An 18038-nucleotide genomic window follows, 5' to 3' on the forward strand; every position below is an offset into this window, starting at 1 on the left:
AGTACAGACATAAGTTAAACAAGTTTGCCTTAAGAAGGCTAGCACAAACTGGGATACAGATCGAAAGAGGCGCAGGCCTCCTGCCTGGGATCCTCCTATCTACTCCTGGTCGTCGTTAGCGGGCTGCACGTAGTAGTAGGCACCTCCGGTGTAGTAGGGGTCGTCGTCGATGGTGGCGTCTGGCTCCAGGGCTCCAGCATCTGGTTGCGACAACCAGAAAGAAAGGAAAAGGGGAAAAAGGAGGGAGAAAGCAACCGTGAGTACTCATCCAAAGTACTCGCAAGCAAGGAACTACACTACATATGCATGGGTATATGTGTAAGGAGGCCATATCGGTGGACTGAACTGCAGAATGCCAGAATAAGAGGGGGATAGCTAATCCTGTCGAAGACTACGCTTCTGGCAGCCTCCGTCTTGCAGCATGTAGAAGAGAGTAGATTGAAGTCCTCCAAGTAGCATCTTCAAGTAGCATCTCCAAGTAGCATCTCCAAGTATCATCTCCAAGTAGCATCGCATAGCATAAACCTACCCGGCGATCCTCTCCTCGTCGCCCTGTAGAAAAGCGATCACCGGGTTGTCTGTGGAACTTGGAAGGGTGTGTTTTATTAAGTATCCGGTTCTAGTTGTCATAAGGTCAAGGTACAACTCCAAGTCGTCCTGTTACCGAAGATCATGGCTATTCGAATAGATTAGCTTCCCTGCAGGGGTGCACCACATAACCCAACACGCTCGATCCCATTTGGCCGGACACACTTTCCTGGGTCATGCCCGGCCGCGGAAGATCAACACGTCGCAGCCCCACCTAGGCTCAACGGAGAGGCCAGCACGCCGGTCTAAACCTAAGCGCGCAGGGGTCTGGGCCCATCGCCCTGAGCACACCTGCACATTGCGTACGCGGCCGGTGAGCAGACCTAGCAACCTCCATTACAAAGGAAGTTGCGTTAACGCAGTCCAACCCGGCGCGCGCCGCTCAGTCGCTGACGTCACGAAGTGCTTCGGCTGATACCACGACGTCGGGATACCCATAACTACTCCCGCGTAGATGGTTAGTGTGTATAGGCCAGTAGCCAGACTCAGATCAAATACCAAGATCTCGTTAAGCGTGTTAAGTATCCGCGAATGCCGAACAAGGCCAGGCCCACCTGTCTCCTAGGTGGTCTCAACCTGCCCTGTCGCTCCGCCATAAAGTAACAGTCGGGGGCCGTCGGGAACTCAGGCCCACCACTACCTGGATGGAGCCACCTGCCCCTTCAGCCCCCATCTCCGAACAGTATCACAGATAATGTAACTGTGTAAAGTATATCGTATATGCCCGTGATCACCTCCCGAAGTGATCACAGCCCAGTAGTATAGCATGGCAGACGGACAAGAGTGTAGGGCCACTGATGGAACACTAGCATCCTATACTAAGCATTTAGGATTGCGGGTAAGGTATCAATGACTGTAGCAGCAATGACAGGCTATGCATCAGAATAGGATTAACGGAAAGCAGTAACATGCTACACTACTTTAATGCAAGCAGTATAGAGAAGAGTAGGCGATATCTGGTGATCAAAGGGGGGGCTTGCCTGGTTGCTCTGGCAAGAGAGAGGGGTCGTCAACACCGTAGTCGAATTGGGCAGCAGCAGCGTCGGTCTCGTAGTCTACCGGAGAGAAGAGGGGGGGAGAAACAGTAAATACATAGCAATCAAGTGCATAACAGGACAACAAGCAGAGCTAGACATGTTCTAACTCGGTAGTAGGTGATACCGACGAAGGGGGAAAGCATCCGGGAAAGTATTCCCGGTGTTTCGTGTTTTCGGACAGATGAACCGGAGGGGGAAAGTTGCATGTTTGATATGTTAGGGGTGTGTGGTGGACGAACGGACTGCGTATCCGGAATCGTCTCGTCGTTCTGAGCAACTTTCATGTTGAAAATATTTTAATCCGAGTTACGGATTAAAAGATATGATTTTCTAAAGATTTTATTAATTTCTGGAATTTATTTAATTATTTAATTAATTCGGAAAACAGATTAATGACATCAGCATGATGTCATGCTGACATCAGCAGTCAACAGAGTTGACTTGGTCAACCTGACATGTGGGTCCAGTGGGACCCACCTGTCATTCTCTGTTTTGTTTAATTATAGATTAGTTAAATTAATTAGTGATTATGTTAATCTAATCAGGATTAATTAACTTAATTAATTACTTAATCAATTAATTAATTAATAATTAATTTTATTAAATCATTTTTATTTTTATTAATCATATTTACTATTTTTATTTATCTTATTTATTTATTTATTTTATTACTTTTATTTTTTTATTATTTTTTTAAGCGTTCTGGGGGCGGGCCCCATGTGTCTGTGGCCCAGAGGGCATCGGGCCCCACCCGGCAGTGGCCAAGGGGGCCGACCGGGCGCGGGTGCGGGCGCTCGCCCGAACGGGCGTGGGCGCTGGGCGCGGGCGCACCCAAGCGGGCACTCGCCCGCAGGGTGGGACGAGGCCGCCGGGGCACCGATGGTGGGGCACGCCGGCGCGGCCAGCCGGGGCCACGGCGGGTGGAGGCGAGGGGTGGCGCTGGTGCGGAGTGGCAGGGTGGCGCGGCCCGAAGCAGCAGGGGGGGCGGATGGTGACCGGAGGCGGCGCAAAGGGGCGAGGCCACCGGCGACGGGGCGCTGCAGGGCGTGGGGCGGCGCAGGAGCCGCGGTGAGCGCGGGCGGCCACCAGAGGAGGACGCCGGGGCCGTGGAGGGGGGGTCTGCCTGGAGGAGAGAGCCCGGGGTTGGCGCCAGAGTTGGCCGCCGGCGCGGCGATGGCCCACGGGTCTAGAGGCGGAGGCGGGGCACGGTGTGCACGGGGGCGACGAACGCGGGGAGGCCGCGAGTGAGCACGGGACGGGGCCGGTCCGGCGCGGCAGGGCGCGGGCGACGGTGGCGCCGGAGCGCGGGCGGTGACCGCGGGGAAAGGGGAAGGAAGGGGGGCGCTCACGGCGGGGAGTAGGGCAACGGGCAGCGTGCTCGGGGGCGGTCGGGGAAGACCGGCGAGGAGGAGGACGAGGAGGCGTTCGGCGGCGACGGGGCGGTCCGGCGTGTGGCGGCGGTCTCCTCCCGATCCAGATCGGGGGGGAGGATATTTCGGGGGGAGTGGGGGAGGCTGTCGGTGGGTGAGGAGATAAGGAGGAGTGGGGGAGTGGCCGGCTGGGCCTGGTGGGTTGGCCCAGTGGGGGGTTGTGGCCTGCTCGGCCGAAGCCCAGTGGGGGGGGGGGGTTTGCTTTCTCTTTTTTTTAGCTTTGTTTTCTGTTTTCTTTTCTTTATCTATTTTCTTTTAATTTCTGTTTTATAAAATATAAATACAACTCCTAATTTAATGTTATAATTTATTCTACTGCCCCAAAAGTTTGACACCTAATTAAAATAGTTTGTATTATTATTATTTTTAAAAGGCATTTAATTAATTGTTATAGCTGCTATTTTAATTAGTTTAGAGCCTTTAAACATTTTATAAAATTTGTGGTTTCTCCACTAGTATAACCCATGATTTATTTGACACATTTTGGACATTTTACTTTTAATGTTTGAAAACTTTTGTTGTTCGCCTAAATCTCAAATTTGAATTTGAATCGTTTTCGAACTAACGCGAGATTAGCGACAGTAACGGAGCTGATGTGGTGTCATTAGCAGAGGTTACTGTAGCTTGATTATCCGGGCGTCACATTCAAGGCCGGTGGATGCCTTCCTCCATTACGGAAGAAGATGTACGAAAGCTGAGAGATGCCAGGTATCTAACCGGCGAAATCTCGCATAGGCTGCCTGCTCAAGGGCAAGCTGTTCCCGCTCCCCAGCCCGGTGAAAGCGTGGTGTTCGCATCTCACTTCCTTCGGGGGCTAGGCTAAGCGTAATTTAGTTGGCATGCGCGAGCTCTAGTAATTGGTCTAGTATGTATAGCAGCAGGGGTTGTGGGTGTAACAATGGTATTGATGTCCTCGTCATCCTCCCCTTCTTGAAATGAAGTCGTCCTCGACGGAAGCTCATCTTCCTCACCCAAATAAGACTTCAAATCTGCAATGTTAAAAGTGGGACTAACCCCAAAATCTGCAGGCATCTCAAGTTTGTATGCATTATCATTTATTTTCTCTAACACCTTAAAGGGACCATCAGCACGTGGCATTAGCTTTGATTTGCGCAAATCAGGAAATCTGTCTTTACGCAAATGTAACCAAACAAGATCTCCAGGTGCAAACACAACATGTTTTCTACCCTTATCTCCAGCAAGTTTATATTTAGCATTCATACGCTCAATGTTTTCCTTAGTTAACTCATGCATTTTTAAAACCAATTCAACACGTTGTTTAGCATCAAAATTAACCTTCTCCGAAGATGGAAGAGGCAACAAATCAATAGGTGCATGAGGTAGGAAACCATACACAACTTCAAAAGGGCACATATTAGTAGTAGAATGCAATGAACGATTATAAGCAAATTCAATATGAGGCAAGCATTCCTCCCACATTTTCTTATTACTCTTAAAAACAGCCCTAAGCATAGTAGACAATGTTCTATTGACTACTTCAGTTTGGCCATCAGTTTGGGGGTGACAAGTAGTACTAAAAAGCAGTTTAGTCCCCAACTTAGCCCATAAACATCTCCAAAAGTGGCTAAGAAATTTAGTATCACGATCTGAAACAATAGTATTTGGCACACCATGGAAGCGAATAATTTCACGAAAGAACAAATCAGCAACATTAACAACATCATCGCTTTTATGACATGGTATAAAGTGTGCCATTTTCGAGAATCTATCCACGACAACAAATATGCTATCCCTCCCCTTCTTTGTTCGCGGTAAACCTAAAACAAAGTCCATAGATATATCCTCCCAAGGAACACTAGGTACAGGCAAAGGCATATATAAACCATGAGGATTGAGTCGTGACTTAGCTTTTTGACATGTAGTGCAGCGAGCAATAAAACGCTCAACATCCCATCTCATCTTTGGCCAAAAGAAATGTGTAGCAAGTACGTCCTCCGTCTTCTTCACGCCAAAGTGTCCCATTAATCCTCCTCCATGCGCCTCCTGCAACAACAAAAGACGAACGGAGCTAGCTGGAATGCATAGCTTGTTAGCACGAAACACAAATCCATCGTTAACGACAAACTTGTTCCACATTCTTCCTTCTTTACAATTCTGCATTACATCTTTAAAATCAGCATCATGCACATATTGATCTTTGATGGTCTCCAAACCAAATATTTTGAAGTCAAGTTGTGAAAGCATAGTATAGCGACGAGACAATGCATCAGCAATAACATTTTCTTTTCCCTTCTTGTGTTTAATGACATAAGGGAAAGTCTCAATGAATTCAACCCATTTAGCATGTCTATGATTCAGTTTAGCTTGACTTTTAATATGTTTCAAAGATTCATGTCAGAATGTATAACAAATTCTTTGGGCCATAAATAATGTTGCCATGTTTCTAAAGTCCGAACAAGAGCATATAATTCTTTATCATAAGTAGAATAATTCAGACTAGGCCCACTCAATTTTTCATAAAAGTATGCAACAGGTTTGCCATCTTGTAATAACACACCTCCTAATCCAATTCCACTAGCATCACATTCAAGCTCAAAAGTCTTATTAAAATCAGGAAGTTGGAGTAAAGGAGCATGTGTCAACTTATCTTTCAATACTGTGAAGGCTTCTTCCTGTGCGGTACCCCAAAGAAAAGGCACATCTTTCTTTGTAAGCTCATTGAGAGGTACAGCAATGGTGCTAAAATCTCTCACAAAACGCCTATAGAATCCAGCGAGGCCAAGAAAACTCCTCACTTGTGTGACCGTTTTGGGCTGCGGCCAACTCTCAATAGCTTCAATCTTGGCTTTATCAACTTCAATTCCCTGTGGAGTAACAACATAGCCAAGAAAAGATACTCGGTCGGTGCAAAAGGTGCACTTTCCAACGTTACCAAACAAATGTGCATCACGTAGAGCAATAAAAACAACACGTAAATGTTCCAAATGTTCTTCCCAAGATCTGCTATAAATCAATATGTCATCAAAGTAAACTACCACAAATCATCCAATGAAAGCACGTAAAACTTCGTTCATTAATCTCATGAAAGTACTAGGTGCATTAGTTAACCCAAAAGGCATGACTAACCACTCATATAATCCAAACTTAGTTTTAAATGTTGTTTTCCATTCATCTCCCAATTTCATACGAATTTGATGGTATCCACTACGCAAATCAACTTTGGGGAATATTGTAGAGCCACTCAATTCATCAAGCATATCATCTAGCCTAGGAATAGGATGACGATAACGAATAGTAATATTATTAATGCCTCTACAATCAACACACATACGTGATGTACCTTCCTTTTTCGGCACTAGAATAATAGGATCAGCACAACGACTAAGGGATTCGCGTATATAACCTTTGTCAAGAAGCTCTTGTACTTGACGCATAATCTCCTTCGTCTCCTCTGGATTGGTACGGTATGGTGCACGGTTTGGCAGTGAAGCACCGGGAATTAAGTCAATCTGATGCTCAATCCCTCGAATAGGTGGTAATCCCGGTGGCACGTCTTGTGGAAAGACGTCAGCGAACTCCTGCAAAATGTTAGTGACAGCAGGAGGCAAAGAGGAAGGCACATCCTCGAATGAAAATAATGCCTCTTTGCACACAAAAGCATAGCAAACAGATTTGCTGAAATCTAGCTCATCAATATCAGATTTGGTGGCAAATAAACATGCACTTTTCAATTTAATTTCAGAAGCAACACTAGATGGTTTATTATTAGGCTTCATTTGTTGCTCAAATTCTTTTGCCACAATCTGATTTTCACTCTTATTCTTCTCCTGTTTTGCTTTATTAGCTCTATTAATATCATCTTTCAATATGGAATCAGGAGTCATAGGAAGCAAAGTAATATTTTTATCCTTATGAACAAGAGTATAGTGATTGTTTCTACCATGGTGTACAGAATTTTTATCAAATTGCCATGGTCTACCAAGTAATAAGGAACATGCTTGCATAGGTACCACATCACAATCAACATAATCAGCATATGTAGAGATACTAAAATGCACACGAACAGTACGTGTTACCTTAACCTTGCCGCTGTTGTTAAACCATTGGATGTAGTAAAGATGTGGATGTGGTCTTGTGGTGAGAGAAAGCTTCTCCACCATCTCCATGCTAGCCAAGTTGTTGTAGCTCCCTCCGTCTATTATGACGTGCACAGAACGTTCCTTCACAACTCCCTTGGTACGGAACAAATTTTGCCTCTGATTTTGCTCAGCTTGTGTGACCTGCACACTCAAAACACGTTGAGCAACTAAACATTCATACCTGTCAGCGTCTTCAGGAGCCATGTATTGCATCTCATGATCAGAATCATCTCCACCATGTTCTTCACGTGTAATAAGAGCCAAAGTCTCCTCATCATAGTCACTAGCGGACTCATATCCACCACCCTCGGTAGCAATCATCACACGCGGAGATTTGCATTCTCTCACATAATGACCTCCTCCCTTACAACAACGACAAATAATATCACTTGTGTGCCCTGTTGATGCCATGGAAGAAGAAGAACTCTGTGTAGGCCCGGCAGGTGCGCTCTTGGCAGATAATGGTGGTTGTGCCTGTTTTCTTGTATCACGGCTAGAGGAGGCACCTGATTGAGGTGCTGGTGCAGTTGAAGTAGAAGATGCACGCGGTGTCCATGATGAAGGTCGGCCTGCAGAAAAGTTAGTTCGCGCCAATGCTTGTCGATCCTGCACTTCACGTTCAGCTTTACAAGCAAGATGGAATAAACGAGTGATATTACTATACTCCTTATAGTCTAGAATGGTCTGAATCTCTCTATTTAATCCACCCAGAAAACGTGCAAGCATAGCTTCATTCTCCTCAACAATACCACATCGAATCATGCCAGTTTGTAATTCCTGATAATATTCTTCTACAGAATTTTTCCCTTGTCTTAAACGCTGCAATTTTTGAAGCAATTCACGTTGATAATATGGTGGAACCCAATGCGTACGCATAGCAGTTTTCAAAGCAGCCCAAGCAGTTGGAATAGGATATAATCTACAATGTTTAGACCACCAGACACATGCAAAACTAGTGAAAGCACAAACAGCAGCAGCAACCCGTCTCTCCTCGGGATATTGTAAACATGTAAAACGTTGTTTAGTTTCTAACTCCCAAGTAAGATATATATCAGGAACATATCTACCCTCAAATGGTGGAATATTCAATTTCAGTTTAGGAATATGGACATCATCTCGTACCTGAGGTGGTGGTGCAGGCCTACCATTACGAATATATACGTGAGGTCGACCTGCTGGTGGTGGTGCTGGTGGCTGCACGTAGGTCGGATTTTGATCAACCTCATCCTCATAATCGCCCACATACTCATCATCCTCCTGGGTACCAGCAGCAGCAGTAGCACGAGCCAAAGAAGCATCAACAACAGGAACAGCAGCACCAGAAGTTTGGCCATCCTCAATAGGAACACGCTTCACTCGTCCATACTGATTCGGAAGAGGCGTTGTTGTTGTTGTTGCAGAGGTGCGATAGGTGCAGCCGGCGGTGGTGGCGGAAAACGCGCGAGCAATTCATTAAACTTGCTATCAAGCTTTGTTTCGAACGTCTTCTCAATGCCATCTATCTTTTCCATGGCCTCGTCAAATCTATTTGTTCGTCATGTAGTTGTTTGTTCGTCAGGTTCTCCCAATCAGTCTCATCGGCTTGTGATCCTACCATGGTTAGCAGCAAATAGAAACACACAAGAATATGATCCTACAGACTACTAAGAAGTGGTGGTGGTGTATCACAAACCCGTCAAGAAAATCTCAAATTCTTACCAGTTCTTACCCAGCAGCAGGTGGTGATCGGCAACCGTTGTAGTCAAAACTCTCAAAGCTTGGATAGAGCGATTACCCGGGAGAGTCAAACGCACGACGTAGATGTATGTGGAGCTGGGAAGGCTTATAATATGGTAGCAAAAAAGGATCAGCAATAATCAATTCAGAGATGCAAAATTGAATAAACGCTCAATGATGGTACTGTGCTGGTCCTAGGCTAGACTGTACTAGAGACGCGAGCCTAGAACACTAACAAAATCACGACGCTGCATGTAAACAAGGGAAAAGCACACTCTGGATTTTTTTTCGCTCCCTTTTTTTTGCGCTGCTTTTTTTTGCGAAAAAACACTATAATGGCGAGTGTCTCAAAACTCTTCCCAGGTCAAACTAACAGGATGGGCAAGAAATTTTTTTGACCAATTTTTTTTTCGACTGCCCGGACCCAAAAACTGGAAACGGGTCAAAAAAAACTTTCTATAACGGCGACTGTCTCAATACACTTAGAAACACCTAAAAATAGGATAGCTAGAAAAAATTTCGACAAGTGCGTTTTTGGAAAATTTTGGGCCTAAACGGAGGGTGGTTTCCGGAAAATTTTGGGCCTAAATTTTTTTTTCCGAAACCTACTCCGGCAAGGAAACACGAATCGGAATCTAGATGGATCTCGAAAACAAACCTAATATGACAAGAACTCGGATTTGTGGTGGATATATGGTGGTAGATGGCAGCGGTGGTGGTATATGACAGCGGTGGTGGTATATGGATACGGATTCGAAGCGGTGGCGGATAAGCGGTGGTGGTAGATGGCAGGGGCGATGATGATGGTGCGGCGGCGGCGTGACAACTTATGACCAGAACTCGAAACTCTAAAAGACTAGACTCTAAGACCAGCAACTAGACACGACGATGCAACCGCAAATTCAACAAAGCAAAGCCCTAAAAAGATTATGCAATGGCTCAGACTGGTTCGGATATGATGAACTAACCCTAATTTTTTTGTGGCTTTTTTGTGGACTATAGGTATGAAGAAAAGACTCGATCTAAACTACGAAAAACTATAAAATCTCACCGAGCAACCTGGAAATCTGATACCACTTGATAGAGGTGGAGGTGTCCCGTCTTTCGATGAGATGATGGATTTCGCTTTGGTGGAAGTCGACTTTGACGATCCGACTACGAACGTGCGAGGACGTCGCACCTTAGCAATCGCTAAACCAACTCCGAGAGGTTATTGACCACGCCGGAGCACGATCAACCTGACCACGAGGGTCTGTTTCCTGCAAGCAAACGAAGAACAAGCAAGAAACTGAGATTGCAATCTGGATATTGCGAATATAAGATGAAAGCTTTATTTATCAAGGTGGGGTTCTGTGACGCCTTTGTCTGGTCGTTGAACACAAACGAAGTACGCGAAGTTGCAGCTATGGCGAACTTTAATCTAAACAAAACCCAAAGTCTAAACGGTGCCCTAAGGGCTGTATATATGGAGGAAGAGAGGGGGAATTTTGTGGCCCTTGGTGGAGGGGTCCGAAATCAACCCTATATCTTGTTTCCCCACACATACAGACTCTAAAAATAGCCTATACTAATGTATTTCAAAATTACATGGGCCTGGCCCAATAAAAAGGTGACGCAGCACCTATAATAGCCTCTGGACGAAATTTATGAAGTGGCATCTTGTATATTTGGTCCAAGGCTTCATGCACTCGTTATGGTGGCTTCAAAGACCTGAAATCATCACTCGTAACTCTGTTCTTGTTCCCCTTGCGCATGCCATCATCTCCATGCTTTCTCTTGCTCCAATGTTCATCCTTCTCCAAGCTAGGCCCTTCATTTGTAAGCAAAACAAATGTATCCAATTTAGGCAGCATCATATTCTCATGAACATTAGAATCATTACCAAGAAACGAAAGTACCTGGTAATTTAGTTGGCATGCGCGAGCTCTAGTAATTGGTCCAGTATGTATAGCAGTAGGGGCTGTGGGTGTAACAATGGTATTGATGTCCTCATCAGGTGGCCAAGCATCGCACGCTCCTAGAGGAAATAGAGATGGACCTCGCCGAGCCGCCCGGACCTGCCGAGGCTCGGAACTCCTAGGGCTCGTGAGGATTGGCTTCTTCACCACGCACCGTCAGCTGCTCCGACACTCGCTCTGCAATGGTATCAGGTGACTTCTCTCAAGTTTCATTTCAGCTTACGTCTTCAGCTTACCTTGTTGGGGCGCCCCTCAGGCTGCATCATCCCCAAGCCACTCGGGCCTGACCCAGTGGCATGTGCCTTTCTCTGCATCTATCTAAGTTGATTTGCTTCTTCATGCTTAATTAACCTGCTTGAGATAATCCCATGCTCGATTGACACCTACCTTTGGAGCCGCTCGCTCTGGCACGACGCTTGTGCATGGGTCCGTCCCTGCAACGTCGACAAATCTAAGTGGTCGAGCTCTGGCCGCGGCAGCCCCGCAAAGCGCTACCTCACCAGGCCCTCAGTGCCTCAATCACTCCCTCGGAGTAACCAATGGCTGGCTGGCAACCGTAATGGCACTCCTTGTTTTCCTCATGTTGGTGTCCAGGATCCACCTAAGGAATAGCATGGGGGCCGTCGTGAGCTCTCTCTCTCTCCCTCTCTCTCCCGTGTGATCCACTCGTGCGTTAAAAGGGGGGCGCCTGAGCATCGCGACTCAGGAGCTCTTACTGGCTCTCCAGCCCTCACCCCCTGTCCTTGTCGATGGCATCGCGACCTGGCATACCAGCTGCGGCTGAGTTTGCTCGAGGTCTGGGACCTAAGGATGTAGAGCATTTTCATTTTAACCACCTTGTAGGAACGTACCACCGACAAAGGCCCAGAGCCAGGCGCAACCCGCCTCGAGGTAGGGCCCCGTGAGTCCCGCGCTAGCTCACGGGTGCCTAGATACACCTCTCATTGCCCTACTGTGCCGTCCATGTGTCAGGGCGGGGTTGTACATGCCCCGGGGGCTCCTCCCGGAGGGGAGCCCCCCTCCCACGTACCAGTGGAAGCACCATACTCCATGCTGGCTAACGACTCTGTCGAGGAGCGGCTATGCCCGTACACATGCGGAAGCGCTATGCTCCGCACTGGTGATAAACAACTGAGGGAAGCCCACGGCTGTATCAACCTCAGGGAGCCTAGAGCTCAGTGTACGACCTCATCGCTATGCCTCCCCTCGGGAGCGCCGTGCGAGGGGGCTGGGCATGGGGGCTATGCCCAGGCCACGCCCGAGCACACGCTGCCCAGCCAGGTCCCTTGGACCTGGTCGTCGCACGCCCCTCCCCGAGCGGAGCCAAGGTATGAAGATCCGTTTGAGCATCAAGGGGGACTCATGAGCATCATGACTCAGGAGCCTAACTGGTCACGTAACCCCTCACTCCTTAGTTCCGAAAGGCTAATGGCGGTCGAGGTATGCGTAGGGTCGGGCCCTGCCAACATAGAACGACAGATCCTCTCTTCCACCCCTCCCTATTTCCTGTTTGCGCGTCAAGGGGGACTCCTGAGCATCGCGACTCAGGAGCCTAACTTGCCACGTAGCCCCTCACTCCTTAGTCCCATCCTGGTGATCCGGTCGGGGCTAATGGCGGCTGAGGTATGCGCGGGGCCGGGCCCTGCCGACATAGAACATAGGCAAATAGGAAGGAAATTGTAAAATCTAGCAAATCCAGAAGCAAATATTACAAGCCATAGATTGTTCTCGCAATACCAAACACAAATTTAAACGCCTCCACGAGGCACGGTGCATGTTGCAGGAATCAAAGCAGGAAAGAGTCCGCGAGAACATCACCCCTGGGCCACGCCATCGCTCGTGGTGGAGTCGTGCTTGTCAGCTCGACACCCCGGGGCCGCGGAGCCGGCAGCGCCTCGCTTGGGCGCAGTGTTGAAGGTGCGGAACTTCGCCAGCAAGGCCTCCTCTCTACCCTTGACGGCCTCGGCAGCAGCGGCGGAGCGCTTGGCATCTACGGGCTCCAGCAGGTCATCAAGGTTGGCGTCGGGGTTGCGGAGGTAGACGTGGCTGAGGATCCGCGTCAGCGCTGCGGAGGAAAGGACGCGAGCCTCAACTTCGGCCATGGGGCCGATGCCAATCACGACCTCCTCAAGCGCCTCGACGAGGAAGGGAACCAGCTTAGTGGGGCCCTCCTTGGCTCCGGCCAGCGGTTTCTCCAGGCCCCCGTCATAAAGCGTTTTTAGCGCCGTGCGAGCCCTCTCCTCATAGAGCGTGAAGGCCGCGCGGTCCTCGGCCAAGACCTCCGCCTTGGCATCCACCTCAACCCTTTCCATCTTCAGCGCCTGCTCCAGCATCTTCAGCCGGTCGCGGTCGGCTGAGAGTTCGGCGTCGCGGTCCTTGACAGCAGCCTCCCGAGCCTTCATATCCTCCTCCTTCACTTAGCGGTCGCGAATCTCCTTGGGGAGCTCATCACGCAACCCTTGCAACTCGCCCTCCAGCATCTTGCAGTGGCCCTTGACAGTTGAAGCGTCCTTCAATGCCGCGTCGTGAGCGGCTAAGGCCTGGGAGGTGGATTGCTTCTCCTCCTTGGAAGCCGTCACAGCCTAGCTCAGCCCCGCTCGGACGGAGGCGTCAAAGTGAACCCAGCTGGAGACTAACTCCAGGCGCCCGGCCACCAGCGGGGGTCCGGGCTCCAGAGATCCTCCCATAGCCAGCTCAGCTTGTCGGCGGCTTGGTCCAAGGCAATGGATGAGGCAGAGGAGACGGGAGCCTGCGGAGTAGGAGGAGAAGATGGCAGCGTGATTACAGCTTGGGAGGCAGGGACCTCCTGAGCCTTGGTAACTTCGGCGACGGCATCAAGCGCAGGCGCCTCCAGAGTCAGCAGGATCACGGGGGCTGACTCCTCACCGGAGCGTCCCTGCTGGCCTCGCGAGGATGATCGGGCAGGGGACATGCGGACCCCGCTGCCTCCCTTCCCCGTGAGTGAAGACGCGGCCACGGCTGATGAGCCCGTCCCAGGCGGGGTCGCCGCATCTCCCTTCAGACTCTTCGCCATAGGTAGCAGCCTACCCAATAAAAGATGTCACGCCTCGATAGCAAAAGACAGGAGCGAGGCGAAGTTCGAATACTTACTGGTTGACTGCCGCGGGATCCCACAGGCTCCGGCCAAGCTTTAAACCCGAAAGCCTCTTGCGGGGCTCAGCCTGGGGAGGCCCGATCGCGGGGGAAGGCGCACCTGAAGGGCTAGAGCTGACTTCGGCCGACGCGAGGGCTGGAGTAGACCCTCGGGAGATCATCCCAGGCCTATCCTTCCTCGGGACCAAGGGCGGGTCCTCCCCCCCTCGCCTGGCACCGGCCTCGTCGTCATCAGGCATGGAGCAGAGGGCGCTGGACCTGCGCCGGGGGGAGTCTCTCCCGTCCCCTCGAAGGTCGCCTCCGAGTCACGCTCCTCTCCTGTTCGTCGTCTTCCTCCTCTCCCCCGCCGGAGTCATCAGAGGACAAGTTCACCGTCGCCGTCGCCGCCTGGCCTTCAGGGTCCTCCGCTGGCACCAGACCGACCCCGTCGAAGGTGGGCATGGTGCCCACCACCCATTCCTAGTCGTCACGAAGGAACAAGGGGACTGGAGCATCCTTCGGGCCTGCCACGTCCTCTCTGAACGGGAAGCGGAGATCTGCGGACAGATCCTCGTCATTCAGGGCATCCAAGCTCAGGCGGAGGACGACGTCCGCATCCTCAAGCCTCCACAGCGGGCGCGAGCGCGCCTGAAGAGGGGCCACCCGGTGCGACTGGAACTCTCTCAGGAGCGAGGCCCCAGTCACCTTCGCCACCCTCAGATTGCCCGGCCTTAGGTCAGCGTTCATCTTCTCCAGCACCAGCTTCGCCCGCCGGTCGTCAAGCTTCATGCGGGACCATGCCTCAATAGCCTTAGGCTGCTCTGTGGGCAGCTCCGGCAGGGGGTTGTGGCACCTGGCGTCCACCATGACCCACTTGCTCCGGAAGCCTTCGACCCTCTTCCCGGCCTTCGAGATGGCATTGGACTTGGAGTACGCGACAAAGCTCGCGCACACAGAGATATTGCCGCTGGTGACCCGGAGGGAGAAGAAGTGGCACAGCAAGGCCACGGAGGGCATCACCCCGACGTGTGCCTCACAGTAGTAGGCGAAGATCGACATGAGAAGAATGGAGTTGGGATGGATATGCAGAGCATGCAACTGATATTGGAGAAGGACGGCAAGGAAAAACTCATAGAAAGGAGGAACCAGACCTGCAATAACGACGCTCATGAAGAGGGGGTAGAAGGTGCTCCCCTTGTCCTCCGGCCGGGCGGAGCCAAGACGGAGCGCACTCTCCCCCATCTCGTTGCTCTGCGTTGCCGCCATCTGGTGCGTGAGGGCGAGATTCTTCTCCGTTACATTGGGGGACACCAGAGCCGACAAGTACCAGGCCGACGCAGCCCTGGCCGTGGTCTTGCAGGGTGCCATTGCTTGCCGGAAGAGAATGGTTGTGGCAAATCTCGAGATTTCGGGAGCAGAGGGCGAAGAGCAAGAAAGGGGATCTGAAGCAAACCGGATGAGAGTAATGAAAGTAAGGCTAAACCCAGGCCAGCCTTTTTGTCAGTCGGGCAGTTGCTGAGGCAGCATGGGGAAGCGGAGGCGCCCACGTCCAATCAACCACCATGCGGTGCCCAAGGCCACAGGCTGATGGGGACCACGGCGCTCCGCACTTGCCCCTTCGCTTCTCCGCTAAGCCAAGCCCGAGCGTGCCTTTGGCTCGGGGGCTATTGTCCGTGTTCTGGGAACGGGGATCCCCAGACTTGCCTGCCTTTGGCCTGCAGCATGGCTCGAGTGGTGGCCCAGCAGGGCCCATCTTCATCAGCGGAAGACTCAAGACCCTCGCGAGGGGCCAAGCCTCGCGGGGCGGACTACACAAGACTTCCTTGGGAACGGCCTCGCCAGGTAGGCTCGCGAGGAGGCGGAGAGATCAAGGCAGGGCACCTCGTGAGGTGCTCGTGACGCAAGCCGTGACGATCGAGACCAGGCGGGCGCCGGCCCGCGCAGTGTCCTTGTTTCCTCTTTGGTGCAAAGGGGGCAAGCACAGGCGTGGAGTACCGAGGCATCAGGCAAAGGTTACCATTTCAGTGCAACGAGACCAAGACCAGCAGAGTGGCAGGATGGAGGTCACCGTGGAGCCCAAGACGACGTCATCGCCAGTGCCTTTGGCAGCCGAAGACCAACTTTAGTCAAGATAACTTGTACTAGATGTTCCCCTTCAAAATGGTCGTTGTTGGCACCCTTCCCACTCAATATTTGGGAAGAGGACCAGGGCCTCTATAAATAGGGCTAGCCACCATAGTAGAGGGCATCTCATCGAGTGCTCATTAGATCGAGAGGCGATCGAACTCATCCAAGCAGTTCATCGCACCAGCTCAAGAACACCTCTCGCGAGGCAGTTCTTCCCTGTACTGTTCATCATCAGCCCCTGAGGCAATCCACCACACCACACACTGGAGTAGGGTTTTACACCACAACGGTGGCTCGAACCAGTATAAATCTTGTGTCCCCCGTGTTGTTCATCGTTTAGCTTAGATTCTCGCGAGGCGGTCGAACGTGGATTGGTAGGGGGAAGATCTTCGCGCGCACCCCAGAGTTCGAACCTTAAGGGCCTGCCGGAACCCAACATCCGACAGGGAAAACCCGAGGAATCACCCATAGAGGATTCCACTCGATGTACCCATGAAGGTGAACGTAAGAGGATCCAACCTCGAGGTTCACACTTGAGGTGTTACACGACAGAGCCGTATCGGGAATGGTGAAAGAGGACCACCCTCGATAACCACACCGAATTGCTACAATACAAAATTATCATTACAAGTGTGTTATGAGGGATCACCCTCGGCACTCGATAGTAGCTATGCAGAGTCGAGCAACTAAAGGGGCGTGATGTTATGTGATATGTCAGGCTCTGGTCCTCGATCATGTTGATCGAGTCGTCGAAGATGAAGCAGGGGCAACAAGGACAAGGTCGGGGTCACTGATGGATCAGTAGCCAACCTATACTAAGCAGTTTAGGATAAGCAGGTAGGTAATAATAGCAGGTACAAAAGTAGGCTATGCATCAGAATAGGAGCAAACAATAACAGTAGCACAATCTAATGCAAGTATGAGAGTATAGAATGGGCGATATCGAGATGATCAAGGAGGGGGGCTTGCCTGGAAGCTCCGTTGAATTGAGTAGAACGGTCGTTGTCGACGTAATCGATCACAAGGACATCAGCAGCGGTCTCGGGGTCTATCAGAGAGAAGAGGGGGAAGAAACAGTAAATACACGCAAACATATGCATAACAAGACAACAAGCGGCGCTAGAGGTGTTCTAACGCAGTGCTAGGCGATACTGGCGAAGGGGCAAAGCATCCAGGAAAGTTCTCCCGATTTCGGACGTCTGTCAAATAGATGAACCGGAGGGGAAAGGTTGCATGTTTGCTATGATAGGGACGTGTGGTGAGCGAACGGACCGCTTATTCAGATTCATCTCGCTGTCCTGAGCAACTTTCATGTAGAAAACATTTTCATCCGAGCAACGAATTATTTTCTATGATTTTTCAAAGATTTCACATTACGCTGGAATTATTTTAATTCAAAAAAGGAATTATGACATCAGCCTGACGTTATCATGATGTCAGTAGTCAACAGAGCATTGACTGGTCAAACAGAGCAGTGGGACCCATCTGTTATTGACCTAACTAATTGAGCAAGTTTCATTAGGCTAATGTAGTTCATTAGGTTTATTAAGCAAGTTTAATTAAGTTAATTAATTAATTTATATTTTCATTTACATTTCTTTTTTTAGAAAAGAGGGCATGGGGCCCCCGTGTCATAGGCCCAAGCCAAACGGGCGGCTACCGGGCGCTGAGTAATGGGCACAGCCCGAACTGGTGCTGAAGGCGCCCGACCCCAGCCAGTGGGAATGCATGGCGAGGCCGGCAGCCACGGCGCACGGCCGGCCAGCTGGGGCAGTAGCATCACGGGTGGCAGAGCAGGAGAAGTTGGCCGTACGGACGACGGCCGGCGGCGGTGCACAGCGGCGTGGGAGACGACCAAACGGGAGCCTCCGACGGCCATTTGAGGCGTGGCTTGAGCCTACGGGTTTAGCTTGCAGCAGCGCATCTAATGGCGCAAGCGACCGAGGCAGGGGATGGCTGGAGCGATGCCTACGCGAGCCCGACGGCGGC

The sequence above is a fragment of the Triticum aestivum genome, chromosome 4B (genome assembly GCF_018294505.1).
Source record: "Triticum aestivum cultivar Chinese Spring chromosome 4B, IWGSC CS RefSeq v2.1, whole genome shotgun sequence".
NCBI classification, from domain to species: Eukaryota; Viridiplantae; Streptophyta; class Magnoliopsida; order Poales; family Poaceae; genus Triticum; species Triticum aestivum.